Source organism: Salvelinus namaycush, unplaced genomic scaffold, assembly GCF_016432855.1.
Source record: "Salvelinus namaycush isolate Seneca unplaced genomic scaffold, SaNama_1.0 Scaffold1047, whole genome shotgun sequence".
NCBI classification, from domain to species: domain Eukaryota; kingdom Metazoa; phylum Chordata; class Actinopteri; order Salmoniformes; family Salmonidae; genus Salvelinus; species Salvelinus namaycush.
Genome location: NW_024057728.1, coordinates 18,773 through 30,240, shown reverse-complemented (window position 1 = coordinate 30,240; position 11,468 = coordinate 18,773). Strand labels below are relative to the sequence as shown.

Below are 11,468 nucleotides of genomic sequence, written 5' to 3'. Positions count from 1 at the left end.
ATAGTGATAGTTCTCTCTGTGTGTTTCAGTGTTTACATCATGTACCATAGTGATAGTTCTCTCAGTGTGTTTCAGTGTTTACATCATGTACCATAGTGATAGTTCTCTCTGTGTGTTTCAGTGTTTACATCATGTACCATAGTGATAGTTCTCTCTGTGTGTTTCAGTGTTTACATCATGTACCATAGTGATAGTTCTCTCTGTGTGTTTCAGTGTTTACATCATGTACCATAGTGATAGTTCTCTCTGTGTGTTTCAGTGTTTACATCATGTACCATAGTGATAGTTCTCTCTGTGTGTTTCAGTGTTTCCATCATGTACCATAGTGTTAGTTCTCTCTGTATGTTTCAGTGTTTACATCATGTACTATAGTGGTAGTTCTCTCTGTGTGTTTCAGTGTTTACATCATGTACCATAGTGATAGTTCTCTCTGTGTGTTTCAGTGTTTACATCATGTACCATAGTGATAGTTCTCTCTGTGTGTTTCAGTGTTTACATCATGTACCATAGTGATAGTTCTCTCTGTGTGTTTCAGTGCTGTTGAGTACACTGGTATACTGTAGCCTCGGACAAGGTGGAGGTGAGTACATTTATCTATATTCATCACCTGTTCTATAATAGTAACATTTAACATCACCCTCTTCTTCTCATCCTCCTTCTCCTCCTCTTCTCATCCTCCTCTCCTCCTCCTCCTCTCCCCCTCGTCTCTCCTCCTCCTCTTCTCATCCTCCTCCTCCTCCTCCTCTCCTTTTCTCCTACTCTTCTCATCCTCCCCCTCCTCCTCCACCTCCTCGTCCTCCTCCTCTCCTCTTCTCCTCCTCTCCTCCTCCTCTCCTCCTCTTCTCCTCCTCCTCCTCTTCTCCTCCTCCTCCTCCTGTTCTCCTCTCCTACTCTTCTCCTCCTCCTCCTCCTCTCCTCCTCCTCTTCTCCTCTTCTCCTCCTCCTCTTCTCCTCTCCTCCTCTCCTCCTCCTCGCCTCCTCCTCTTCTCCTCCTCCTCCTCCTCCTCTCATTTTCTCCTACTCTTCTCATCCTCATCCTCCTCTCCTCCTCCTCCTCCTCCCCTTCTCCTCCTCTTCTCCTCCTCCTCCTCCTCTCATTTTCTCCTCTCCTCCTCCTCCCCTTCTCCTCCTCTTCTCCTCCCCTTCTCCTCCTCTCCTCCTCCTCTTCTCTCTTTTCTCATATTATTTCCTCCATCTTTCTCCTCTCATAGTATCTCAGAGTGCTGATCTGGGATCAGGTCCCCCTGTCTGTCCATGTATGTTATTCATAGTACAGGCCCTGTATCTCAGAGTGCTGATCTGGGATCAGGTCCCCCTGTCCGTCATCTGTGTTTCCGTGGCTTGTGGTTTGGCCTGTTGGTTTTCTGCAGGCTCTACTGTTAATATCTCTAGATTGCCTTCCTCACAGTCCAGGTCATCTGTGTTTCCGTGGCTTGTGGTTTGGCCTGATGGTTTTCTGCAGGCTCTACTGTTAATATATCTAGATTGCCTTCCTCACAGTCCAGGTCATCTGTGTTTCCGTGGCTTGTGGTTTGGCCTGTTGGTTTTTAATTCTGCTCTGCTAGCATTGTTTGGGGTTTTGCGTTTTACAAAAAGCATATTTTTGCAGAAATCTGCATTCAGAGTCTCAATTGGTTGTTACCATGATGGGCAAAGGGTTCTTTAAACGATTAAAGCCATTGTAGCCAGATCCTGATTGGGATGTCAAGTTTTATTGTTTTTGTTGCTATAGAAGGCCCTTGTTGCCTTGTCTGTTAGATCGTTCACAGCCTTGCGGAAGTTACCTTTGGTGTTGATGTTTAGGCCGAGGTAGATATAATTATTTGGATGTTCTTGGGCAAGGCTGTGAAGTTCTAGATCTAGATAGAATTTGTATTTGTTGTCTTGGTTACTGGACCTTACATAGAACACCATTATTTTTGTCTTACTGAGGTTTACTGTCAGGGCCCAAATCTTGACAGAATCTGTGCAGAAGATCTAGGTGCTGCTGTAGGCCCTTGTTGGTTGAGGAGAGAAGCAACAGATCATCAGCAAACAGTAGACATTTGACTTCAGATTCTAGTAGGGTGAGGCTCGGTGCTGCAGACTGCTCTTGTGCCCTCTCCAAATTGTTGATATATATACATGTTGAAGAGGGTGGGGCTCAAGCTGCATCCCTGTCTCACCCCACAGCCCTGAGGAAAGAAATGTGTATTTTCTGCCAAATTTAACTGCACACTTGTTTGTGTACAGTGGGCCAAGTAAACATTTGGTTTTGAGACACAGTCACGGGAAGTGCTTGCATTCACCTGCTGTATGGTAGCAGTGTAAGGTCTTTTCTTGGTAGAAGGGTAGATATGACCACTCTTGAGTTAGTGAAAGAGGGCACGCTAGGTGTTTGGGCAACAGAGTTTATCCACTGTGTGTTTGGGGATAGTTTATTTTCTTGTATTTAGTCCGCCTGTATCCAAGTTGGAGGCTCACGTTAGCTAACTAGCTAGCTACCACAGCTAGGTTTGACTTTTTCTAGCTAGTATCCTGCTAGTCTGCTGGGTTAATGTAACCAAGTTGGAGGCTCACGTTAAATATGCAAGAGGAAGCTACTGTACTCTACTCATTGTTTTCTCTCTCTCTCTCTCTCTCTCTCTCATATCTTTCTCCTCCAGCCTCTCTGAGCATCAGTCCTGACAGATCTCAGTTTTTTAAATTTGAGTCTGTCTCTCTGAGCTGTGAGGTTCAGGGGAACTCTACTGGATGGAGAGTGGTGAGGAACACAGAGAGAGGAATCCTTTCAGAGTGTAATACTGACTGGGGAAAACAACAAGGGTCTTCATGCATCGTGTCACTAATACCATCAGACAGTGGAGTGTACTGGTGTGAGTCTGGGTCTGGAGAACACAGCAATGCTGTCAACATCACAGTACCTGGTATGTCCACAAACACCATCTACTAACGTTAAAGTGTTTAGTGGTTCATCTGGTTTCAGATAGCTGATGTTATGTCTATTTATGATGTTTATATATTATATACAGCTGGAGCTGTGATCCTGGAGAGACCTGTTTATATATTATATACAGCTGGAGCTGTGATCCTGGAGAGACCTGTTTATATATTATATACAGCTGGAGCTGTGATCCTGGAGAGACCTGTTTATATATGATGTTTATATAATATATACAGCTGGAGCTGTGATCCTGGAGAGACCTGTTTATATATTATTTACAGCTGGAGCTGTGATCCTGGAGAGACCTGTTTATATATTATATACAGCTGGAGCTGTGATCCTGGAGAGACCTGTTTATATATTATTTACAGCTGGAGCTGTGATCCTGGAGAGACCTTTTTATATATTATATACAGCTGGAGCTGTGATCCTGGAGAGACCTGTTTATATATGATGTTTATATATTATATACAGCTGGAGCTGTGATCCTGGAGAGACCTGTTTATATATGATGTTTATATATTATATACAGCTGGAGCTGTGATCCTGGAGAGCCCTGTTTATATATGATGTTTATATATTATATACAGCTGGAGCTGTGATCCTGGAGAGACCTGTTTATATATGATGTTTATATATTATATACAGATGGAGCTGTGATCCTGGAGAGACCTGTTTATATATGATGTTTATATATTATATACAGCTGGAGCTGTGATCCTGGAGAGACCTGTTTATATATGATGTTTATATAGTATATACAGATGGAGCTGTGATCCTGGAAAGCCCTGCCCTTCCTGTGACTGAGGGAGATTCTGTGACTCTGCGCTGCAGATATCAGGTGACTCCCTCTAACCTCACCACTGATTTCTACAAAGATGGATCCCTCATCAGGAATGAGACTACAGGAGAGATGACCATCCCTGCAGCATCCAAGTCAGATGAAGGACTCTACAAGTGTAACACTTTTGATGGAGAATCACCAGAGAGCTGGATGACTGTGACAGGTGAGAATATGGATGGATACAAGATGGCGCCGATAGAGATGGCAGCTTTGCTTCTAGTCCTTAGGAAACTGTGCAGTATTTTGTTTTTAATGTATTATTTCTTACATTGTTGTTAGCCCAGAAAACCTTAAGTGTTATTACATACAACTGGGAAGATATCAGAGAGACGTCAACTTACCAGCACAACCAGCACTACGACCAGGAATACGATCAAATGTTATAATAACATCAAATGGTCTTTTTGTTCGAAGCCCTGAAGCGAATCCTTATCTTCTAGTGAGGGTTCAGAGGCACACCACCGCTTCCGAGTGTATTACTCGCTATTGTCATGTCCCTAGTTAACAAAGTAGACGAAATCAGGGCAAGAGTTGCTTTCCAAAGAGATATCCGGGCTTGTAACATACTCTGTTTCACGGAAACATGGCTAGCTGGGGACGTACTGTCTCTCCGGTAAGAAGAAAGGCGGGGGTGTATGTTTCATGATTAACAACTCATGGTGTAATTGTAACAACATACAGGAACTCAAGTCCTTTGTTCACCTGACCTAGAATTCCTCACAATCAAATGCCGACCATATTATCTCCCAAGAGAACAATCCTCGGTTATTGTCACAGCCGTGTATATCCACCTGCAAGCGGATACCAAGACGGCCATCAAGGAACTTCACTGGACTTTATGCAAACTGGAAACCAGATATCCTGAGGCTGCATTTATTGTAGCTGGGGATTTTAGCAAAGATAATTTGAGAACAAGGCTACCTAAATTCTATCAGCATATCGATTGCACGCTCGACCATTGCTACTCTAACTCCCGTGATGCATACAAGGCCCTGCCTCGCCCTCCTTTTGGCAATTCTGACCATGATTCCATCTTGTTGCTCCCCTCAAAAACAGGAAGGGCCTGTTTTAAATTTTAGAATTTTTTGAGAGCCATGTCATCTAACAGAAAAACTCATCATAATCTTTGATGAAAAATACATGTTGTACATATAATTAAAGATACACTGGTTCTTAATGCAACCGATGTGTTAGAGTTAAAAAAATAACTTTAGTAAAAAGCACAGCATGCAATAATCTGAGACAGCGCTCAGCCAGCCATTCTCCGCCATGTTGGAGTCAACAGAGTCAACAGAAATACAAAATAACATCATAAATATTCCCTTACCTTTGATGAACTTTCATGAGAATGCAGTGCCAGGAATCCTAGTTCCACAATAAATCGTTGTTTTGTTTTATAATGTCCATTACTTATGTCGAATTAGCTAATTTGGGCTAGCATGTGTAGTACACATGTCCATGAAGATTTTACAATTGAACGAAAACGTCGAACAAAAACTTCAAAAAGTTATATTACAAATTGAATAAACTGGTCAAACTCAGTTGAGAATCAATCTTCAGGATATTTCACGTTGGTCTCTGTAATTGTTCTAGCTGCTTTGGTGATATTTGTGATTGTAGCTGCAATGTAAAACTATGATTTATACCTGAAATATGCAATTTTTTTGAACAAAACATAGATTTATTGTATAACATGTTATAAGACTGTCATCTGATGAAGTTGTTTCTTGGTTAGTGACTAATTATATCTCTATTTGGGGGTTTTGTGCAAGCTACCTGTGCTGTGAAAGAAATGTCTGTGCTTTTTTGTATTTGGTGGTGAGCTAACATAAATATACGTGGTGTTTTCGCTGTAAAACATTTAAAAAATCAGACATGTTGGCTGGATTCACAAGATGTTTATCTTTCATTTGCTGTATTGGACTTGTTAATGTGTGAAAGTGAAATATTTCTAAAACATTTTTTTTGAATTTCGCCTTTCCAGTGGAATGTGGGGGGGGGGCGAGAAAGGTTAAACATCATTTAGGGGTTTTTCTCTGCTGTTAAACATAGTGGCAGGTCATGTTTTACCCTTAAGACAACACAAGGGTTAAACATCATTCAGGGGGTTTTCTCTGCTATTAAACATAGTGGCAGGTCATGTTTTACCCTTAAGACAACACAAGGGTTAAACACACTGTGTTTGTCTGTTGTTGTGACTTAGATGAAGATCAGATCTCTGCTCTTAAAACTTCTTAAGGATAGGGGGTGCTATTTTCACTTTGGGGGAAAATCGTACCCATTTTAAACGGCCTCGTACTCTATTCTTGCTCGTACTCTATTCTTGCTCGTACAATATGCATATTATTATTACTATTAGATAGAAAACAATCTCTAGTTTCTAAAACCGTTTGAATTATGTCTGTGGGTGGAACAGAAGTCGTTCTGCAGCGAAAATCATGACAGGAACTGCGAAGGTCTGAAAACGAGGCTCTGTTCCCAGATCAGTTTAAAACTCTGTATGTATCCTATGAGTCGACATGAACTGCACCCGCCTTCCCCTGGATGTCAGTAACCAATGAGAATTGGAATGGAGTGTCTACGTAGCTCTCAGAGTTTATAAAGTTCGAAGGAACAACGGGACCCCTCTTTTTCTCGTTCGTCATGACGCGAAGCAAGACCTCAGGATGAAATTTTGGAACGCTCAGTTATCGGCCTTAGATGTATCCGTCTGTAATTTAATTCGATATAGGTGTTAGAAACATCATAACGAAGTTATTTTAAACCGAGTTATATCAGTTTATGCGAGTATATTGCTATTTTCGGAATTTCCTTAGGTTTTGTTTTGAGGATTTGGGTATGTCTGCTCCACATGGCTATTGTTAGCTGCTAATTCCGAAGTTGAAGACGACGTTTTACAACCAAGCAACGATTCTTTTGGACAAAGGACACATTGCCCAAGATTCTGATGGAAGCTCGTCCAAAAGTAAGAGCTATTTATGATGTTATTCCGTATTTATGTGGAAAAATGTAAACGGATTTGTTTGCCATTAATGCGGCACTGGTCTGGCTGTAACGCACACTGTATGTCTAGTAACGTTAATTTAAAAAATCTAACTCAGCGGTTGCATTAATAACTAATGCATCTTTCATTTGCTGTCCAACCTGTATTTTTTTGTCAAGTTTTTAGTCAAGTTTACGATTATTTATTGATTAGATTAGGTGCCTTTCCAAGATGGCGCCGGCCAGAATGCATGACCTGTTGCTACTGTTGACATTGTGTAACCACGATTTGTGCTGCTAAATATGCACATTTTCGAACAAAACCTATATGCATTGTGTAATATGATGTTACAGGACTGTCATCTGAGGAAGTATATCAAGGTTAGTCCAAAATTATATATCTTTTGCTGTATTGTTACGATCGCTAACCTGTGCTGCTGGTAAATTGCTTGTGTTTCTGGCTATTGTGCTAAGCTAATATAATGCTATATTGTGTTTTCGCTGTAAAACACTTAAAAAATCTGACATATTGGCTGGATTCACAAGATGTTGGGCTTTCATTTTCTGTACGCTGTGTATTTTTCAGAAATGTTTTAAGATGAGTAATTAGTTATTTGACGTTGGTCTCTGTAATTATTCTGGCAGCTTCGGCAGTATTTCAGATTGCAGCTGCAATGTAGAACTGTGATTTATACCTGAAAAATGCACATTTTTCTAAAAAAACATGCTATACCATAAATATGTTATCAGACTGTCATCTGATGAAGTTTTTTCTTGGTTAGTGGCTATTTATATCTTTATTTGGTCGAATCAGTGATGGCTACCAATGCAGAAAAAAAATGGTGGAAAAAAAAAAAGTTGTGTCTTTTGCTATGGTGGTTAGCTAATAGAAATACATATTTTGTCTTCCCTGTAATACATTTAAAAAATCGGAAATGATGGCTGGATTCACAAGATCTGTATCTTTCATTTGGTGTATTGGACTTGTTAATGTGTGAAAGTTAAAAAATATTCTTTAGAAATATTTGAATTTCGCGCTCTGCCTTTTCAGTGGAATGTGGGAGGAGTTCCGCTAGCGGAACGCCGGGGCTGTACAGGTTAACTTCTCGTGGGACGTTAGCGTTTCTGTTGTTTTGAATATGGCGCCCTGCAGTATCACTGGCTGTTGATGAGGTCCATAATTTAAATACCTCAAACATACATGTATTTTACACCATTTTAAAGATACACTTGTTGTAAATCCAGCCAAAGTGTCCGATTTCAAAAAGGTTTTACGACGAAAACCAAACGATTATGTAAGGTACGAGCCAAGTCGCAGAAAAAGACAGCCATGTTTCCAGCTAAAGAGAGGAGTAACAAAAAGCAGAAATAGAGATAAAATGAATCACTAACCTTTGTAAGGGAACTCCCCCCTCAATTGTACAAAATAACATGGCAAGTTATTTGCAGAGAGCGAACAGTGGGCGGAGCATATACACGATGGAAAAGTACACTATTTCTGGCGGTGTTTCGTCCAAAGTTGATGGCAAATGCCATATTGTAAATGAGCTGTGTAACACCCCAAAATTCCTATAGTGGGCGAGTGAGTTCTATCTTAATTTTTCATAGGCTTACTGTAACGCAAGTCAAGACCCAAAAGCCAAATTTAGAAATTTTGAAGGTTTTGGCAAAAACTTATCATCCCCTTAAAAAAGTGCTTTCTGGACCGTTTTTCGAAATTCTTTCGATTTTTATGTCAATTACACATGTGTAAGAACTGTATGAAAATACTTTAGTCACATTTTACTATCATAATTTTTTATAAATGTTTACTTGTACTTAAGGAATATGTTTTGTGCATTTGGAATGTGATTTCATAGGAAGTCAAAAGTCAAAAGTTAAAAGTCAAAAATGTTAAAAATGTGGAAAAAACATATATTCCATTTAAAAAAGTGCTTTCTGGACCGTTTTTTGAAATTCTTTCGATTTTTACGTCAATTACACATGTATAAGAACTGTATGAAAATACTTTATCACATTTTATTATCATAATTTTTGGTGAAATGTTTACTTGTACTTAAGGAATATGTTTTGTGCATTTGCAATCTGATTTAATATGAAGTCAAAAATGTGAATAAATTAGAAAAAACTTAGCACCCCCCCCAAACCACTCAGGCCAGCACCCATTGATTTGGGGCCGTAGTATAGTGCTCCCATAGCGGGCATGGACGTCTGGATGACACCTAAAAGCATTTAAAACCGTTTTGAAAAATGACGCCTGGTAACCCAAAACATGAAACATAGAATATTTTTTGACTTTGTTTGGAAACCTCCATAAATCACTCAGATCGGAACCCATTGACTCGAGAAGAAAAAACATAAAATATTTTCCAGAAGAAAAAACAGAATATTTTCTGACTTTTTTGGAAAACCTCCATAAATCACTCAGGCCAGCCCCCATTGATTTTTGTCCGTAGAATAGTGCTCCCAGAGCGGGTATGGAAGTCTGGATGCCCCCTAAAAGCAATTTTAACCGTCTTGAGTATTGGCACCTGGTAACCCCCAAAAAATACCAGGTGCACGAAAAGATTGGACTTTGAATATTTTTAGAGTTTTTGGAAAAACTCCATAAATCACTCAGGCCATTGACTCGAGAAAAAAAAACATAAAATATTTTCCAGAAAAAAAAAAAGAATTTTTTCTGAATTTTTTGGAAAACCTCCATAAATCACTCAGGCCAACACCCATTGATTTTTGTCCAGAGAATAGTGCTCCCAGAGCGGGTATGGAAGTCTGGATGCCCCCTAAACGCAATTTCCACCATCTTGAAAATTGGCACCTGGTAACCCAAAAAAAATACCAGGTGCACGAAAAGTTTGGACTTGTGTGTGTGTGTGAGCTTTTCTTTGACATCTGTTTAGAGAAATGACTGATTTACAGTTCATGAAGGTTGCCTAATCACACACTTAAAGTTTTGGAAAGATCTGACTTTTTTAACCCTTCGAAACAGCACCTATGACCCCATTTTAAGACACTTCCGGTTGGCACAGGAAGCTATAAGTAAAGACATATCCTGATCGGGGTATGCTCTTAGAGAATCCTGAGTTTTAAGTCTATACGTTAAGAACTGACTGATTTACACAGGGTTGAATGCACTATATATCACAAACTGCTGGTTGGGTATGGCAAAACACTTTTAGGGTGATTTTATCACTTCCGGTTGCTCCAGGAAGCTTAGAATCGACACAGGTAGACCTCATAGTGGCTTGATGGATTGTCATTGAAGACTGGTTCATAAGACATTCATAACCCACATAGGGTTTATTTAAAGAATGCACGTTACATTTGCAATATGATTCAACACATCATATTGCAAATGTAACACACACTGTTACGTTTGCAATATGATGTGTTGAATCATATTGCAAACATAACACACACTGTTACTTTTGCAATATGATGTGTTGAATCATATTGCAAATGTAACGTGCATTCTTTAAATACTTTAGAAATACAAAATTGAACGGCCTGATGACCTCAGGATGGCCGGGCAGTGATAGTGGTTCCTCTCCATCGCTCGTTGTGTTAAATTTCATCATGTCGCTTTTTGTGATGGTACCCCCCCGTTGAAACATATTGCAAATGCACAAATGTCAACTAGCAAGTCGGTGTCCATCAGTCAAATAGATATATTCAGACACCAAACTGATACCATCTGATACCAAACTCACTTTTACCAACTCCTTTGGAAGCCAACTATCACATTTTTCAGAGCAGGCCCAAAATTCACAGCGCCTTCCATTTAAACCATAATAAAACAAATAATACGTAGTTATGTTCTAGCTGCGGGTCCAATTCTCACATTATGTTTAGCCCTGTGAGGCGACCTCGAATCCCAAGTTTCGGCTCGATAGGTCATTCGGTGCCCGAGCAATACCTTAATTGGTGCTGAAAATCTACTTTTTTCATTGCCTTGCTACGGGGTCCTTGAATGAGCAATCAAACAGACATGTTGGGGTCTGTCTCTATGAGCCGAGCCGGTTTCAATGCACCTAGTCTTGAGACTCTGGGACTTTTCTAAATATCGTCAGTTTCGTTGAGCTCAAAATGAATTGAACACATTTCAAATACACGAGGCTTTTTATCGGTCCGAGAACCTTCTAGAGCCACATAACTCACCGTGCACAATCAACCTGAGGTCTAGAACAGGTTTCCAAAGTTTCAGAACTCTAGGTCTGACGGTTCTTTAAAAGTTGGAACAAAAGTAACTACCACAGGCACTGTCTGCCTCTTAGCCCCTCAGTGTGTCCCTCCATCATTTCTGTTTGGGTGTGTAAGTTTTCCTTTCAAATCTGATGGGACTAATGACTGATGTACAGTTCATGAGGGTTGCCTAATCACAAATATGAAGTTTTGGAAAGATTTGACATTTTTAACCCTTCGAAACAGCCCATTTGACACCAATTATAGCACTTCCGGTTTGCACAGGAAGCTGAACGTAAACACATATCCTCATTGGAGTAGGCTTTTACAGAATCCTGAGTTTTAAGTCTATACGTTAAGAACTCAGTGATTTACATAGGGCTGAATGCACTATTTCTCTCAAACTGCAGGTTGGGTATTGCAAACACTTTTAGGGTGATTTTAACCACTTCCGGTTGCTCCAGGAAGCTTAGAATCGACACAGGTAGACCTTATGGTGGCCTGATGGACTGACATCAAAGACAGGTTCATAAGACC

At 40.1% G+C, this 11,468-nt stretch overlaps 1 long non-coding RNA gene across 2 annotated transcripts; it reads left to right on the top strand.

Annotated features, from left to right (window-relative positions):
• Window positions 1-494: 494 nt before the first annotated feature.
• LOC120035380 lies at window positions 495-3,598 on the top strand. 2 transcript variants are annotated; one of them, XR_005474152.1, is made up of 3 exons: window positions 495-580; window positions 2,646-2,906; window positions 3,572-3,598. It is a non-coding gene; the product is annotated as an uncharacterized LOC120035380 (long non-coding RNA). The 2 variants fall into 2 exon arrangements; XR_005474151.1 differs by lacking the exon at window positions 3,572-3,598 and adding an exon at window positions 3,012-3,033.
• Window positions 3,599-11,468: the final 7,870 nt, after the last annotated feature.